This window comes from Sitophilus oryzae, unplaced genomic scaffold (assembly GCF_002938485.1).
Source record: "Sitophilus oryzae breed Bouriz unplaced genomic scaffold, Soryzae_2.0 scaffold_1976_pilon_pilon, whole genome shotgun sequence".
Lineage (NCBI taxonomy): Eukaryota > Metazoa > Arthropoda > Insecta > Coleoptera > Curculionidae > Sitophilus > Sitophilus oryzae.
This window is the reverse complement of record NW_022146697.1, coordinates 1,002,159-1,021,626: the sequence shown is the minus strand read 5'-3', so window position 1 is coordinate 1,021,626 and position 19,468 is coordinate 1,002,159. Positions and strand designations below refer to the sequence as shown.

The following is a 19,468-nucleotide window of genomic DNA, read 5'->3' as shown; positions in this document are numbered from 1 at the left end:
CCAGCTTCTTGCATATTTTCCACAGTGCAGTAGAAACTCTTGGTGGATTCCGTCATATCCAGGTGCCTTTCCCGGTTTTTACGTCCTTGAGAGTAATGGTTATTTGGTCAAACGAGAATGGCCGGGAAAATTCCGTTTGGTCGTCACAAGTAGATTTTAGCGCTGTGTGCTCGCGCCTAATCTGAGCTGTGTGAGTTCTATCTCTCGGAGCTTTCGAGGTTGACACTATATGGGAGGCTATCTTGTTTGGAGGTATTGGTGTGTCTTTGTGGGCGCTCTTGTTGCCGTCCCTTAGTTTTCTTAAAAGAGACCAGGCTTTTTTACTAGAAGTCTTGAAGTCCAATGCCTGAACGGTTTCCACCCATCGCCCTCGACGGGCCGCGTCACGACTGTGCAGCAACTCGTCGGCAATTTCTTGGTCGTTGCTAGCGAGAAATGCCTGGTATAGGGTTTCGCATTGCTCGTCCCATCCTGGGATATATTGTTTGCGGTATCCTCTGGGTATGGCCTTCTTTGCGGAGCTTACGACCGCAGCTACAAATCTCGTGTATGAATCTGCTCTAGGAGGGATCCACCTCAGGCACTTATCCAGACTATTAGAGAACATTTCCCAGTTTGCTCTCTGAAAATTCCACCGTGGTCGAGGGAAAGATATTACCAAGGGGATAGTTATTCCAATCTCTATTAAAGCAGGTCGGTGTTGGCTATGTGGAAAGTCTGGTAGGATTTTACGAGATGTTCTTAGTGGTATGTTATCTTTGTCTGTGGTCACGAAGCAAAGATCCGGATTATACCCACGTTTCCAGGCCGCCGAAAAAAAGGAATCTCTATCCTTTGCGTCAAATACAAGGTACATGTTATTTTCATCCGCCCAATCTACAAGTGCCTCGCCATTTTCATCGTTATCTCTGTATTTCCATTGCGTATGATGGCTGTTGAAATCACCTACATAGATAGATGGATGTTGCAATGGTAGTAGAACTTGTGGTGGCCATGGGACTGTCGGAGGTTTGTACGTGTTATTTATGGTGTAATCTTCTATTTGGATCACCACCTCATGTATGTTGTTGGAAGATGTTGAGTGCAAGTGAACATTTTCGATATTGGACCTCACATAAGTTGCCACACCATAAGCGTGGTGGTATGTGGCCCCGACTAGATCGTAGCCACATATCTTACCCCTCTTCGTAAGCTGCTCCTCATTCTCCGTATGTGTCTCCTGAATGGCAACGTCGATGTCGTTTTCGGTCAGGATCTTCTGCAGGACGTCACATTTGGCCCTGCTTATTCCTTCCACATTTAATTGGCAAATCCTGATACAAGGTCCAAGATTCCTTGTCAACTGGCCGTGAGAACGGCCATTTCGTGTCGTCTGTGTCATCGAGTAGTGATGTGCCTTTGATAGCCAGGAGATCGTTCTGATTGTCTGGCTGCCAGTTAGTGCTAGTTCAATTAGTTCACGTTTTACAACGCTATCCAGGGTGCACCACGGGGAGGCGAACTAGCTTTACACCCCATATTTTCACTAATTACAGCTTATTTGTCAACGTTTTTTTTGTGCTGGTGTCAGATATCACAAGCATTATCGTACAGAATTTTATAAGTCATGTTCCACAGCCCACTAGGACAACACCATCAAGGGGCGAAGGACGTCTTTTGGATGCTGATATTTCAGTCCAAATGGTGAAAGTAGTCCATTAAATCCGGGAAAATTGTTGTAACGGACGTTTTGACACTTTTTTAACAAATTTAATCTAACCTTAATAAAAATATAATAGTAAAAGAGCTACCACCGTCGGGAAAACGAGAATTTTATGAAAGCTGGTTCTTTAATATATCTTTTGCTATGCTCTCCTGACCAAAGTGCGGGCCGTCTAGCTGCCGCTAGACTACTGCGGTTCACTACTACGCATCACATCTGTACAGGGTGAACAAGTCACATTTTCGTGTATTTTATAGGATTTCTCATTTATGGGTAGAGATACAATGATCCTATTTTCACATTAGATACTTTGCTATTTTTATATGAAACTAAATATGCTACACATAGGTTTGTCCTAGCCTTTTTAGTAGTAGTGGGAACTATCGAATGAATACTATCGAAACATTCGATAGTTGCAATTCATTCGAATAATTCGATAGCTAGTAAGAAAACATTCGTCGAAAACTATTCGAATAAAAATATCGAATAGATGCGTCATCTGCCTTGAAATATATTAATTCGGCAGCAAAAACCATTCATTTATAAAATTCATTCATTTGTAAAATTCATTTATTCGTCAGGATCGATTATAATAAAATATAAACTGGATTTTAGTTGTCGCCCGGCGACGTAGGTTTCTTCCCTAGAAACCCGACAGCGGTCGGCCGGCGGTCGGTGGCAATGGTATGAAAAAAGCCGGCATCTTTGATTTTGAGTCAGATAAAGATAAGGACACATTATCTTTTTTTATTGAGGTGCTAGATTTACACAGAAAATACATTATGAACGGCGCTGTTGCCGTATATTCGTATTAGTTGGTATTAGCAAAGAATATTATTCTTTGGTATTATAATTAGTTAGGGATAGTATAACTATATATTTTGCATGTTTTTTATTAATATTCTGTTGTTATACTGCAATAATACTTTTTATTTTGGATATAGGACAATGATTTTTAATGTTTTTAAGCAAAACTGGTTTAATAAATAATAATAACAGTAATAATTTGTTATACCTATTAACACCAAAGTTTAAAATCATTTAATATAAACATTTTTTTAAGTAGTAGCAAAATATAAACAACAAATTAGAAGTCAAAATTATTTATATTAGATCCTATTTAAAAGTAATATAGTCTCTAAATTTTTTGGCAACGTTGGTTTATTAAATAATAATAATTACAGAACTAATTCGTTATATTAACAACAAATTTTAAAATCATGAAATATAAACATTTATTAATTTCCTAAGCATGCAGTGTAATAGAAGAAAAATATAAATAAAAAATTAGAAATCAAAATTATATATGTGTATTACTTTTTATTACTTTGTATTAGTATTTAAAAATAATATATGCTTTTACTGGCATTTACTTTAAAAAATAAATGAAATATTTCTCCGCAAAAATCTACATTAAGAGAATTAGCATAAACAAAATACAAATATCGTTAACTTTTTTTTTAAATTGGCACGTGTAAAACTTTAATCAATCAATTTAATTTTCTCATCCCAAAATTTGAGTTCGATAACCATTTACTTATAACCACATTACCACATTTCTTAAATATGATTATTAAGTTCAACTAATTCATATTACTAAAATATCTAAAATACAAATACATATGTATTTTTAAAATTAATTGTAAGTTTACCTCGTCTCTCTTAAAAATTGTTACTTCTCAAAATTTTCCATTAAAAAAATAGACCATATACCGTATAAAATTAAATAATTGAAAGATCGGAAAATCACACAAATTTTCGGAAAAATTTTGACCACCTGCACACGTACACAATCGTCAATTAAAAAAAACACTACTACTTTAGTATTTTAAATATTTTAATAAACGCAAAAATAGCACAGTATTTAGAAGGTAAGTTATAAAAATTTGGAAGAACTAATAATGCACTGACGCAGACAAAAATCAAACGAATACTAAATTTCATTTATCAAAGGCATTCGATAGTCGTGGCTTAACGATAACCATTTAGTCGCACGGCGAGGTTGTCACATATGCTTTAGTATACAAATGAATGAATGATTTTATTCGAATGAAACCATTCGATAGTTGAAATCATTCATTCAGTAACCATTCGATAGTCTAATTCATTCGATAGTTCCCATCGCTACTTTTTAGTTCCTGAAATACAGAGAAAATTATTTGTGATGCGCAGTAATGAACAGATGTTGAATACAGATATGATGCGCAGTAAAAAGTTGCTAGCTCCTAGACTATAAGTAAAACAGCGAAATCTCCTTATACAAATGAAACTATAAAATGACACCAATAACAAAATATCGTATATCCGATGAACGGAGGCATGAAAATGCAATAAATTTAAAAACCGCGTAATTTTCTAACCAATCGAAGTGTTTAAATTCAACCAATAAAATTAATATCGTATCATCGTATCGTCGGACAACGGATGTATGAAAATCAAGCTTTACACCGAGATTTGGGTTTTTTTCGTGTACCTATCTACTAATATCTGATTTCAGCGAAACGAAAATTAAGCCTCCAACTTGTGCTAAAAAAGTCTCTAGCGTTTATAAATGGTAAAGTCGGTTCAGATAGCCACTGTTTTGAATAGGAGGCGCTTGATGGGCTTGATTGGGCTTATCCAAATTGGGCTATAATCCAAATACTTATAATTTATTTATTATTGTCTATATAAAAATATGCTGCATTAAGCCATCTCTCTCCGCAAGGCGGGGTTAGTTGGCGAACGTAATAGGGGAGAGTTCGCCATGTAATATAAATCAAAGTACAATGGGAAAACTTGGAAACGATAATAAACTTTTTATAAGAAAGAAATAAAAAAAATTCTTAATACCCATTTTGATTCTTTTTAAATGCATTTTTACCACAATTCTGGCAAATATTTAGATAGGAAGAGCAATTTTCATGGAACCACTCCTTACATATTATACACTGCAACCAATCTTCCTTTTTCGGGTGTTGTAGCTTTCTCCACAACCTACAAGTCTGGTTCATCTACTTCAGAAAAGGTTTCACTATCTTCCTCGTATTCGACTTCCATATCCTCCTCATCATCAAGTAAACGATATATGGAAATCTCTCCCTCCTATTTCGTAGCCATCTTTCCCAAAATGCTAGAAAGAGATGGCCAACGGGAAAAACAGAACTAACCGCATATTTTTAACTGTTTCTGATGGTTAATATTATCTAATAAACATTATACTCACTTAATAAGTTGAAATATACAGTAAATTCACTAAACATACGCTCACAGTAGAAAGTAAGTTAAATATATTGTATAATTTTATAAGGAAGAGAAAATGTTGTTATTTTTTGGGTGTTTTTATATCACATTTATATAAGCTATAATACATTGACTGTGCTTATATAATAATGTTCTTTGTAGTTGATGTCGGGCAGCTCCCGTCTGGCAGTCTCACCCTACTTTACCCAAACTATATATCATTCTCAATATTCTCATTTTCCTAGTGAAATTAGTTTGATATGTACTTGATAACCAGTGATACACACAATAGTCACTGCCTTTAAACAAATAATAAGTACTCTAGTTAGTTATCCAAGCGTATAATATTATATATTTTCCTCTAAAAGCAGACACCATTATCCGAAAGAATAATACCTCCGTATTTGATTTTCCAAACGCATTCTTTCAGACGGGCCTCCGCTAACCCTCTAATGGTTTGAATCCAATACAATGCATGTGCGCACTATTACAAAGAAAAATATTTCCTCTGTGGAAACCATTAGAGCCTCGCCGTTGTTGATCGAACCGATCGCCTTGTTTACTTAGTTGATTAGCGGATTGAAAAATGTTGTAGCGGCGCGGCGCGGTGAGGCGATTGAATTGTTTGAACGGGGCTCGGAGAGTGGTGCGGTCTCGCCCTTAGAGTAATAAAACCTACAAAGCTAAACCAAACCAAACCAATTTTCAATTACAATTTCTGGTTTTACTTACTATTGCGAAATGTTTTTTTTATAATTTTGACATTCAGAGTGACACTTTTCAAAATCCTGTAACGTTCTGAAAGATGTTTCATTTCGCAACTATTGAAACTAAAAGAATGTCGGAATTCCATTCTCCTTATTTATTTTAACTTACGCAACGTTTCGGTTAGATGTACCACTGACCGTTATCATATGTAAACTATCTCTAAATTTTTTCTTTTTTTTTGCAAAGGGGTGGCTTAAAAATTTTTTATAGACGAAGAGTGATCATTCCCATCACCATCTCGAGAGAGACAATCATAGAAATAACCCTTTGACAGTGTGGGACTCAGATTCACTGATAAAAAAGATAGACTTGAACTAAAGTCGTCATCGTTCTTGAAAAAAAAATTTAGTGGCAAGAGAATTTATTTTAGCGTAAAAGAAAATATTTTGCTTGAAGAAAAACTCCCTTAACTCAAGAAAACTGGTTTTCTTGAAAAATTCGAAAATTTCTCTTGAATCTATTTTCATTCAACCAAGTGCAAGTTACTTTGTTTTAAGATAATAAGAAAAATACGCTAGGAAGTAATTCATTCAAGAAACATGGCCTATTTTCCAATAGCTAAATACTCTTTTGATGAAAAATAATAACGCCACACAAAGACGATGATGAAGGACGGTATATACAATCAGTCGGCAGTCCGATCAGTCGTATGTCGCATTTCATAGGTCGCAAATCATAGTACGCACGGGTTTTGTTGCTTGGAATTTTCCACTTGGAATTTTGCATAATTTGCTTTTTAAGCGCATATCGTATAACAAATTAGTGATCGTTATTAACATGCATTTGACATTTTTTATGGGCAAATTTTAGGATATATGGATTCTTTAAAGGAATTTCTGAAAAAAATGGAAATTAGAGCATTTATTTGCTATATTTGAAGGTAAGAGACATTTACCTAATGCACCTGTTTAGATAATGCATGCGTGACATAGATAGGGGAAATTAAAACAACTTTCGTTGCACGTCATCAATGACACCTATGGAGTTTGCTGGAGGTCGTATTATGATGTGCAACCAAAGTTATTTTAATTTCCCCATAGGTATCGATTTTTTTATGCAAATAATTACAACAATTTTAGAATATCAAGTCATCGTATTAAAAAATTCAAAATATGACCAAAGCTTATAATTTTAATAATTTATTTGCTTTACTTTGATTAATCGTGATGTAATATTTTTTTGTAATTTGTAGAGTGATGAACCACCCCAAAAAGTACCAAGGAGTGAAGAAGCAGAAATAACTACTATCGAGGAGAATAATATCACTTTACTTACGACCAGGAAAACCTAAATTTATCAGAAAATAATATACCTAGTAATATGCCTTTATAATTATATTTGAGTCAATAGTATTCGTTATTGGTTTAAGAAAAGTGTCTCTTTAACCAAGAAATAGGGGTCCCTTTTCAATCAAGAATTTTTGCATGAATCAAAGAGACTATTGTTCTTGTAGCAAGAACTTCTTTGCATATTCTTTTTGGGTCAAGAGTGAAATACTTTGGACAGATAGATTCTTCTATTCTCTAAAGTAATTTTTTAAAGCTTATGAAAAGATAGTTAATGCTTTGGGTAAAGAAACGTCGTTCTTGGCCCTATTGAAAAGCGCCAATCTTTTGGGTCATAGTCATATTCATTTCGACTGAGAGATCCTTTTTTTTCAGTGTTGTTACCCACAAAAAAACAGTCCACCTTCGAGGAACCAGCTGTCGAAGTATGGTCAGATATTATTCCTGCTGATGTTGGGGAGACTAGTCTCAATTCTAAAACTACTGAGCTTTATACTTTTATACTATAGGCTTCCAGGCATTCACCCTATGCAGGCTCGGATGGGGCTAGAGGGACCCGGGAGGAATTGTAAGGAAGGTCCCAGTTAGGTTTTTTTGCGTATTTTTTCATCAATTTTTCCCTATTGATTTGTTGTTAGTGTTTGAAATCAGAGAACGACCCGTAATGCGATACAAATGTATGTTGTATAATTTTTACTGTGTAAATGTATGATTTTCGTTAACATAATATGACACACAATTATTGTTGTATTAGCTAAGTTACTATTCTTCCTCAACGCAGTTTACAATAGTGCCTAGTAATAGCAATTTGTGTCAAAAAAATATAGTTAGTGCTGCTAGAATTTGTAATAAAGATTTTCATTTAAATTTACTATTTTAGACGCAAAATGTGTTTTCTACAATGTGTGTTTTTTTCATGTATTTAAGATTAAATAATTAACTATTTTACATATAGGTTCTAAGACAGGGGGGCCCCCGAAGGCTGGGGCTCCGCTGGCAATCGTCACTCTGTCTATATGGCCAGTTCAACCGTACTCACCTGTGAAAAAGCTGGGCGTAGTCGACCGTGAGATTGTCTACTGAGAATGACCGCATTGGTGCTTTGTTCTTTTTAAAGAGGTTGCTTAAGCACCAGTGAGTGGTGAAACAAGAAATAGCCATCTTATCCGATAGTCAAACAGGCTTAAGAGCTATCAACCATCAATTCATAGTTGGTCAGAGAATGCCTAGAGAAGCTGAACAAATTAGGCAAAGAAAATAGTCTTCCTACCCTGGGTGCAAGCCCACTAAGGAATAGAAGGTAATAAAAAAGCAAACGATATAGCTAGAAAAGGAGCCAACACTGTACTAACCGGACCAGAACCGTTCTGTTTCCCAAGTGGAAACAAACTTAGAACCTGGAAGAACCTGGAAGACTCCATCAGTATCCTAGAATGGGAATCCTCCCACTCGAAGAAGTGGGTGGAGTTGACACTCGAAGAGAGACACACCAAGAAATTTTTCAAAACTTACAACAGAGAAAAATTGAGGATTTTTCATTGATTTAAGTAAGGAAACTCTTCGGATTGTTCAAAGGGTTTTAACAGGACAATGTCTTCTCAATGAACACCTCAGTAGTTTGAAGCTAAGAAACAACGGCAAATGCAGATTCTGTGGAGAAAATGGGGAGACACCAGAAACCAGAACTCCTCATCACTGAGGGCGCCGAGACGACAATGTAATGTCCCATGTGGACAACCTCCAGTTACAACCTCAATTCATCTACATCCGCACCCTCAAGCCTCAATGTTACTATTGAACTTATAATATACAGGACGCTTTTCGAAGAGCCAGGGCAAAGTCCAATTTTGAGCCCTTTGCTCAAGATGTGTTCTTCAGGATTGGAGGGAACCCTAGAGGAGATAAATTGACGATTGCCTTTATCCCTTCATAGACGCTGGTGTGTGGAAAATGCCGGCTTTCGAATTTAGCCAGTTTCATTTGTGAGTTTTCTGAATGTCTTCTTTACTATTGAAACGTCGTGTTACTTAAAATAATTTTTGTCGGTAAAGTGTCTAAAGGTTCTTTAGATATCATTCATAATCATACTTAGGTGAAAATTAGAGAAAAATATTTTATGGAACACACTGGAAAAATATCTATTGTGTATAAAACATGTCCAAACTCAATTCGTTACAGTCTGTTTTCCAACTAACTGTATAAATATCTATTCTTAATTGATGTAATTGCTCTATTTCTAGCTCCTTAATTAAATATACAAAAGAATTCTTTTTATTACGACTGCCATGACTCTGTGGCTCTACCTCCAGAGCTGAACCATATCAAATCATTTTATTTTAATGGAAAACTGGTATAAAACTGTTTAATAAACTCGTTAAAAAATTATTCATTTTAAATCGTTTTTCAAATAATTTCTTTTTTTTTATATATGACAAATAATAATTTACACTTTTCCCTAAAATGTTAGGGATAGGGGTTAAAATATACATAAGTTGTTTAAATAAAACGGATTCTGAGTTATTTTGTTACTCTGAGGTTTTAGCAAACAATTTTGGGCTCGAAACGACCGACATCAATGACGATAACGAATATTAAAATGTCGGATCGTATTTTGTTCGGCTCGGTGCTCGGTAGATTCCTGCTTATCCCGTCAATGACAGCCTTTTAAGTATCGAAAGTATGCTATAAACAGCACAGTGATATTTAAATTGACCATTTTTTTGAGGGATAAAACCGCTCCATGAAAATATGCCAGAAAGAATTGGACGTGATTGCCAATTTGTTGGTTCTTTGCCGACACATGAAAGAAATTATTTGATATGCACATGATCTTATTTTACAGGAACACCGACAACATAGAATAAGTTTCACAAGTAACAGGATGTTGGAAGATCGTATTGTTCATTTATTTTTCTTTAATAGCCCTGGCCCTTTCATTGTGGTTTGTAGTTGTAGTTAAGCAATTAAGTACTGTAATAGCAATAATACTGTATATAGTACTGTAAGCAATTAATTAGACTGTTTACGAAACTATTTCCAATAATTCAAATATCATTATTAAATGAGGAATTAAAACCCATGTAAATTTGAATCCGTTTATCCAAAAATTTTCACTTTTTAAAAAATATTTTGAATTTGATGATTTCGCCTCATGCTAGGAATAATATAAAAAATAACAACTAAAGTAAACATACTGCAAATAAATGCGCATTTGAGACGCAGTTCCCTCTTTTTATTAACGAAACACTTCAGCTGCCCCCGGGTGTCAATTAAATTTACGCACGTGGCCCCCATTTTTTTCCACGATCGCCCGCGCGTCGTTCCTTATCGTAATCAAACAAAAAAGAACGAGCGCCGCCCTTCGGGGTTCACACTACTTTGTGGATACGACCGCAGGGCGTCGGTATCTCTGCCCTAGGCATGTTCAAAATCTGTTTATATTTCGATGTGGTATTAGATGGTTTGAAATAAAAATGTGTGTAAATGGTTTGAAATCTAAAAGAAGCTGCGATAATTACGTTACGTACGATGGCTACACAATTTATAGCTAATTAAGGACTAAATAATTATTCAACTAACAAAGCGAATCATTCTTTATCTATATCTACATATACCTACATTTATGCGAACTTTGGTGCGGAGAGAAAAGACATTCTAATAAATAATGCAACACGGGAAATAGTAGAAGAATACATAATATATATATTTGGGACAACTAATACACAGCTCGTGATCTCTACTACCAGAAATCAACAGAAGAGTTAAGTTAGCATTGAGTACTTATGGAAGAAACTCAATCATCTTCAAATCTAGAATGCCACTATATCTAAAGAAGAAAACATTAGACCAATGTGTAATTTTTGTCATGTTCTATTCATGCGTCAGTCATGACCTATTCATGCGAAACCTGGACACTTAAAACGAACATCATAAGGAAACTGCAGGGCGCACGACCCTCAATGGAACGTAATATGCTGGCAATAACCAAGAGAGACCGTAAAAGAATAGAGTGGATACGACAAAAAACATAGGTAATAGAATTAAATGGCTCTCAAGTGACAATGGGTAGGACACCTGGCAAGAAGGACGGACAATAGATGGACCACAAAAATTACAGCATGGTACCCATCAAGAATTAAGAGGCCTAGAAGAAGAGGCCTATTGAGGCTTATTGAGGCTTTGAGGCCTATTGAGGCTTTCGGAATGTGGACACTTCGCCGATTGCTGCGCATACCCTGGACGGAGCATGCAACAAATGATGAAGTCCTAAGAAAAGCCAGAGTAGACAGACAACTAATGGATACCGTAAAACAACGCAAAGTATCATATCTAGGACATATATTAAGGGGACGTCAGTACTCCATATCCAGGTTGATACTGCAGGGGAAGATCGAAGGTCGACGGGGACCGGGTCGAAAACAGCATTCTTGGCTTCGCAACATAAGAAACTGGGGTGGCATACCTGACGCCGCAACCATATTTCGACGAGCCGAACAGGGCACCCTAATCATCTTATAGCCATAAAACAGACGAATGATCGCCAACGTGCGGCATAGTACATGGCACCCAAAGAAGAAGAAGAAGAAGAAGACCGAACCTGAGATGTGACTATGATATTAGGAAATTAGGGGTGATAACTTATGGGCCCGCATAGCCAACAATAAACAACAATGAGCGCAACTACAAAGTCGTCTCGGCGCACTCATTGATGAGGTGTTCTGGTCTTTCCCCATTTTCCCCACAGAATCTGCATTCGCCGTTGTTTCTTAGCTTAAATCTAGTGAGGTGTTCGTTGAGGAGACAGTGTCCTGTTATTAATCAAAGAATTTGTTCTCTAAAATTCAATTTGGATTTCATCAAGGTAGTAATTATTAAGCTGTTAATTCAGAAGATTTTTAAATATTATAACCTTTTGCGCCACACTTTATACGACTAACCTAACCCAACTTGTAACGTGAACATTTATCTGTATTATTTCTAATATGATGGCAGCGCTGGGCAAGTTCTACGTTATTCTTATATTTCATAGTCTACAAAAAACACTGGTATGCCGGCAAACAAATTTTATTGGTTTTCTGCGCCTTTTATTATACGTATGTGAATGGCTCAATCAAATATCAAATAGCCACAGGATTATAGAGTGATTATCCTAAATATTAATTATCTGTATCCTGGTATTATGTTTTCGATAATCGTTAATTATGTTACCATGGTTAAATAATATCTTCATATTACTTTGAATGTAGTAGACAATGACTCAGAATTAAAACTAAAAAAATCAAGCTCAGTAGCTCAGTAGTTTTAGGATTTAGTTTAGTTCACACTTGATAACGGTCAGTGATACTTCTGATCGGAACGTTGTGTCAGCAAAATAAATAAAGACAATGGAAAATCCGAAATTCTTTTAGTTTTAATATCTTTATATGTTGTATTTAGATTGACCATGGAATAAAATAAATCTGAACACTAGCGTAAAATACTTATTTTTCCATCTCTAACTCGCTCCTAAATTGACCGCAGTAAATATTAGCGCCCAACGTGAGGTGTCAAAAAGTATTAAAGTAAAGAAAGACTGGAAATCTAAGTTGTTATATTGTTGTTGCTGTTAATATTCGTTGTATTTCAACATTTCTATTTCAACAATGACTGATAAATGCAAATAAAAGAGTAACATTCACCATTAAACTTAATTCATGGCCATTTTCATAAATAACATATTTATACACATAAGTTTCTTACATACGGTCTATATCTATTGTATCATTTTTATATATTTTTGCTGCTGTTCTATATCGAAAATAATTAAATAAACACGTCCCTTGTCTTCCCCCATGTAGCACTAATTCCGGAATTATGCCCGATTCATAATATTAATCCTCTCGCGCATACATACAAAACGTGAAACGCAGTCAGTCGGTCGGATTTTCCGCCAGACGGGAACGGGAGGGCAGAAAGGGCTTTGTTAGGACGCCGCCGCTCGAACAAGGAAGATAATGAGCGGGTTGGAGGGGACAGGGAAGGAAGACTCACGAATTCCGTAAAGCTACGCGAAGTTTGAACGGTTTAGTTTGTTTAGCAATCGACAATATTTGTTATATTCGTTGTAAATTCGAATTTTACATCAAATTTATATATTTCATATAATTAATTAAAATTTATAAAAAAAACTGTACATACACTTGAACTTTTTCAAATCCTGTTTTTCTCGTAGTTACTGTTACCATCTTAGAGGTTTTCTCACTAGCTTTTTTTTCGGTATAGCGGGAAAAAAATAATTAATTTAGAGGCTAGCGATATTTCTAGCGCTTTAAATTTTTGAATAATAAATATGTAAAATTGACACAAACATTATTACATAATAAACTTTTTATGGAGAATTAAAAAATGAACATTTTTTGTTTTTAAAATATTTCAAAATTTTTAATGGTTTCGCAGATACACGCAGTATTATTTCATATGGTTCTCATAGGGTGGGTGCCTAACTAAACATTGGGCTCTCTCAACTCTATCTAGTTTACAAAATTACAATCGCAGCAAAATCGCAACTCGCAACTATAGTAATACTGGTTGCCTAAATTGAAACTCGCAGATACCGTATGACTATGAAATGAAGATCGCTGTCATTTTATATGTAAAATTATATGGACTACATGGAGAATGTCATCGATGTTCATTTTCCAGCCAGCTGGGCGCCGTTTTTTTTTGATTATACGGTGGAAGAAATCGCAGCAGAAAAGAAAAAAAAAATAAAAAGAAAAGATAGAAGAAAATCAAATTGAAATAATAATAAATGTACCTACGTATTAAAGCCGTTTGACAAATATTCTCTCTGCATTGTTTGTTTACGGTTCCCTCGGCCCTGGACCCACAGACATAATTTCTAGAAGAGCGAACATAAAACCTGTCGCTTTTCAATATTCGTTACCTACGTGAGCGTATGTCATTACCGGTACTTACTTCCGTGACTCGGCAAATATAAGAAGTGGCTTTTTTAATTCGAGGTGGAAGCGACCTACCGACAGGCACCAGGTTCGAATTACTCCTGGGTGGTCTAAGTTCCGTCTGAAATTTCATATACGGCGAGTAAACAAATCCACCCCTTGTATTAGGTTTTAACAGGGAGTTTTCGCCATGATTTTTAAAAATACCGTAAACGATAATATTTCCAAAATACTTACTGATTATTATTGACGAAGAACCATTAAATTATTTTCAAGAACAAATAAAACGATCCTAACATCTCTCCGCTCCATCTGAAAGCGCTGTTAGGCCACACGCTATCCCACGTGAGCCGACGTGTGATAGAGTGTACACATGAGATCTGGGACAGACGAATCGCCCATCACACGTGTGATAGCGTGGGATGGCGTGGCGAAGGGGTGGCCTGAGCCCTAGTGTGTACGCAACGTATGTAATTAAATGGAAAAACATACGCACAGATCTTCATGTCATGGGGTGGCATGGCGTAGCGTGGCGTGTGGTCTAATGGGGTCCAGGCTATAGTTTCTGTTGGATTAACGTAGCAGTGTTTACAAAAATAACTATTTTATTTTGTAGGTTTTCTTGCAGTAGCGAAATACCCATATAGGTTTTTTTGGAGAGATGAATCCGCCACATAGATATAGACATTTTTTACAACGATGTGTTCTAATAACCGCCAACTATCTACAGGGTCCGGCAATAGTGTCGGGCATCTGTAGCTCCCAGAATAAAAAACTTGGGAATTTTGGTTAAGTGCAAACCTAATGATGTGCCTAAAGTATGTACTAGGATGTATTTCAGGAAAATATTTTAACTTCTACCCGGTGGCTCAAAAAAGTGTGAGTGGATCGGGATGATTTTTTAAATGGAATACCCCCTATATTATTGAATTTTTAGTTTTCTTTCAGATCACTTTACATAATCCTAAAGTATGAGTAAATATATTTCAATAGTTTTAGAGTTTTTAATAAATATATAAAAAATATATATTTCTCAGCCTATCTAGAAAATATATTAAAAATACAAGATCTGTCAACTAAAAGAAATATATTATAAACAATTATTGCAGAGTTCTGTAAGGCCATGCCATTTTCTTCCAATTAAATCTACTAGAAGGCTATACATTTATATCAGGAAAATAAAACCCGTAACACCTGTTGTTAAAGTATCACATTTTCCGATAACTATCATTACCCTTTCCGTAGCATTGAACTAAATAAATTTTGTGCTTCTTTAACATTCTAAAACAACAAAAAATATTACGTTAATTAAAATTCTATCAATAACAATCTATCAAAGAATGAAAACGAAGTTATATTACCATAGAAACGCCTTTTGATTTTTGGGACTTTTGATTTTTAGGAAAAAAATAAATGTTTTTTATTTTCTCTAAAACGGTATCGAAATTTGGAAAAGTATAAACGGAATTAACTATTATAGAACAAGCAAAATTTTTTATAAAGAATGCATTTTTATCAAAATGTCAATAATAAAAAAGTTTTTCCCCATGTAAAGACAATCCAGGGACATATTGTATATTAGGCATTTACTTTAGATGGCCTGTACTTACTTTGCTATAAATATCGTAATCTTAAATCATACAGGGTGTTCTAAGCCAAACATTGAGCTTGACATTAATAAATAAAGCCTGATTTATTTTTTAATATCTCTGAAACTATCAAAACATTAAAACATATCTTAGGATTATGTAAAGCGATCAGAAAGGAAGCCAAAAATGCAATAATATACAAGGTGTCTGGTTTAAAAAAATCATCCCTACCCACTGACACTTTTTTAAACCGCCCTGTAGAGGTTAAATTATTTCCCTGAAATGCATCCTAATACATACTTTAAGTTTGCATGTTAGGAGCTACAGATGCCCGACGCACTATTGTCAGACCCTGTATAATTCATGATACTGATACGAATAGAAAATATATCTTTTCTGTTCAGTTTTATGCAATATAGACAGATGTAAACATATACTGAAAGATCATCTCACTGCTTCCGTCAGTGAAGTCAGTGTGCAGTAAAGAAAAGAAGTCATGAAATCCATCTTTCTCGAGAAAACGATGATTGGATTACGTTCTTCTTTATTAGGTAACAGAACTTGTGTGTGTGCGGTAATATATCTAAGAAAAAGAAATTAAAACATTAACCACAGATATAACATTACAAACCAGTAAACTTAATATTAGTACACGATGCGAAGGAAGCGGTTTTATTAAGTTAAGAATTTTTTGTATACAATAAGTAGTTACTGAATGATATTTAAACCGACACGACATGTACACGTAGATCGTATTATTGGTATTTAGAAAAGGTATTTACCAGGAGGATATGCCATGTAGAATAGATAATATTAAAGCGTCTACTTATTATAACGATCTGAACAAATCTAATGTGAATATAATGATAAACTGTCGTGGCTGGTCCGGAAATAACATTTCCTGCATGCTACTTTATCTCGACAGTTACGTCTATCATAGATTAGTTCAATCTGGGCTTTGAAATGCGTTTTCAATTGTCCATGTTAACAACATATGAATGGGGTATAAATTACGTAGATTTTGTACTGACGCACAGTGTGGTAATACACGTGGAAAAGTGGACAAAATCAGATTATTTATTCATAATTTTATAGAATTTTGTATGCTTTGACATCTGCAATTCACTTAAAATTTTGAATCGACCTTTTAGCTTCATTCAAAACCTCGCAATTAGTGGAATAAATTAGTGGTTTTAATTACACTTTACATTTTTAGTTTATGATCATTCACAATGTTTAAAATACACAATTAAAATTAATAGAATATCCTAGCGCTTGCGTCAGTCAGTTATTGAAACCACTAATTGCGAGGTTCTGAATAAAGTTTTACTCTTTATACTTTTTTATTTAATTTACTACTGTTAAAATATTTAGAATCAGAGTTACAGAATTTTGATTCATTAGATATATTTGTTACCTATAATATTTTATTTCATAATATTTTTAAAACCAGAATATGTCATCAGCTTTGCCGATTTTTTGCTTAAATTTTTCGCTGTACTTAAACTGCCGTTAAACGGTAGCCTACTGAAATGCTGTTAATAGATCTGACGTCGTTGATGTGACGCACTTGACGGCTTTTTAATGCTTTGGTTAAAATGCCGTCGAGCGGTCGCGTACTAAAATGCCGTTAATCAATTTGTGTTCCGTTTTCCGTTGCCTTTTTGGTATGTTTTTTCGTCGCGTTTGCATTATTATTGTAGTAATAATTTGTGCTAAGTGCTATAAGTTGATTTTAATTAAGGTGTACATCTGGATATTATCGGTTCAGGATGGAGTAAGTGTTTCAGTTAGTTTTCTGATTGTTAATTTATCTATAAACATTTGTAGGTTAGTTAAGTACCTAATTATTTTTCATGACTGAAATTAGCATGCTGAAAATGGGGGATAGGTTCAGCTCATTCGCTGACGCAAAGAAAACGATTGAGGAACTTGGTGAAAATACGTACACAACATTTTGGAAACGAGATGCCCGTACGATTGCAAGCAGTAAAATTGTGAGACCAGTAGAAAGTTCTTTGATTTATTATCAACTTCTATATGCATGTAATCACGGTGGAAAGAAGTTTAAGGGCGGTGGGAAAAAAATTCGACAGTCTTGGACATTTAAAGAAGATTGCCCAGTACATGTAAGATTCAAAGCATCGTCTGATGGAAAAGCACTCGAGGTAACATCGGTTCAAATGAAGCACAATCATGTAACTTCGAAGGTAAGTTTACAAATTAGTTGACATATAGTATGCTTTTAGAATTCTTGCTTGAACAGTATTTTATTCATAAAAGATATATTTTGTAGGTTCTACATGCGCATAACCCTAGCCAAAGAAAACTTTCCAGTAACATGAAGGAAAGTGTCAAGGATTATTTGAATATGAAGGCCAATAAAAAATGATACAGCAAAAAGTTCAAGAAAGTACTGGTAAAATTGTTACTTTACAAGATTTAACAAATATGAAGATATCCGATCAATCAAGAAAAGAAAACTTAGATGGCTGCTTAAATATACTTAAAGCTAATTACTTTTTTTGAAAAACAAAATGTAATCCTGAATTGCTTCGTTAAGGATCGTAACATCGTTAGAGACATCACAAATGGGAATTTTCTTGAAACTGTAGACCTTAAAATGCTCCCCGAAGAAATATCACATGCCGTTCCTGATGAGGCTGTTGATATCCACATGATAAGGTAAGTCTAGCGATACCTAATAATTACCAAATTAATAACTAATAATGTAAATTACGATTTTTAGAAGTTTTTGCACCGAGAAAGCCTTTGAAAGAATAACCAATCTAGTTGAGCAGAAATAACCAATCTAGTTAACCAATCAGTTGAGCAGAAACGACTTCAACAAAGTTGGTTGTGTTCTGTGTGCAGTGAAGGCACGCATAAAAATCATATGTCACTTTGTTGCAGTAGATGCCTTCTATGGAGACATATCCGTTGTGCAGGATTGACTAAGCGACCTAAATCAAAACTGTAGTTTTGCAGAGAATGCTATCTGTAGCATTATTATTTTTAAATTGACGTAGTATTATTTTTAAGTTGTCAGTTTATAATTTGCAATAAAAACCTGAAAACCAATGCCATATATTACATTTTATCGCAAATACATTTAACCTACAACGGCAACATATACGTCTACCTACATATACACCGTTCCAAGTTAATTTTATTCAGAATAAGCCATGACGGATTTTGGACAACGTTACATTACAAATTATTAAGTATTAATCAGTAGCCTACTTTGCATTAACGATTAACGGCATTTTAGTACGCGACCGTTCGACGGCATTTTAACCAAAGCATTAAAAAGCCGTCAAGTGCGTCACATCCACGGTGTCATACCTATTAACGGCATTTCAGTAGGCTACCGTTTAACGGTAGTTTAAGTACAGCCTAAATTTTTTTGCCGATTCCAATCCTTTATTTTTGAACAGTTTAAAATTCTGGTGAGTTTATGAAATCATCTTCTTATGAATGTTTATGTTTAGCACAATTGAGAATTGCTCATTGTCATATATTCCTTATACCTTGAAAGAGTAACAAAGATCCATGTAGAATGCGTAGGAGGGGGGTTAATCACCGCGACCTCACAGATGTGAATTGTGTGTTCCCCTTTCTTGAGTTATAACGAGTTATAACTTATCATACAGTCTCAGGGCTTTGACAATAGCCAGTATCTGAAACGGCTCCACAGAGGCCAGCTCTCCATTTTCTACATAAGCCGTACCAAAGTTTATAGCACGAACGGTTGTCGTCTCGGCTCCCTCAATGGTGAGGTGTGTTGGTGTTTCCCCATTCCTCCCCCCCCCCCCCTAGAACCTGAATTCGCCGTTGTTTCTCAGCTTAAATCTACTGAGGTGTTCGTTGAGGAGACAGTGTCATGTTAGAAACCCCGTCACAATCTGAAGGTTGCTCTTACTTAAATCAAGAATTTTTTTTTATTTTTCTCGGTCGTAA

At 35.1% G+C, this 19,468-nt stretch overlaps 1 long non-coding RNA gene across 1 annotated transcript; it reads left to right on the top strand.

Annotated features, from left to right (window-relative positions):
- The first annotated feature begins 18,041 nt into the window (after positions 1-18,041).
- LOC115883698 lies at positions 18,042-18,587 on the top strand. Its single transcript, XR_004050435.1, has 2 exons — positions 18,042-18,193; positions 18,258-18,587. It is a non-coding gene; the product is annotated as an uncharacterized LOC115883698 (long non-coding RNA).
- The last annotated feature ends 881 nt before the right edge of the window (positions 18,588-19,468 follow it).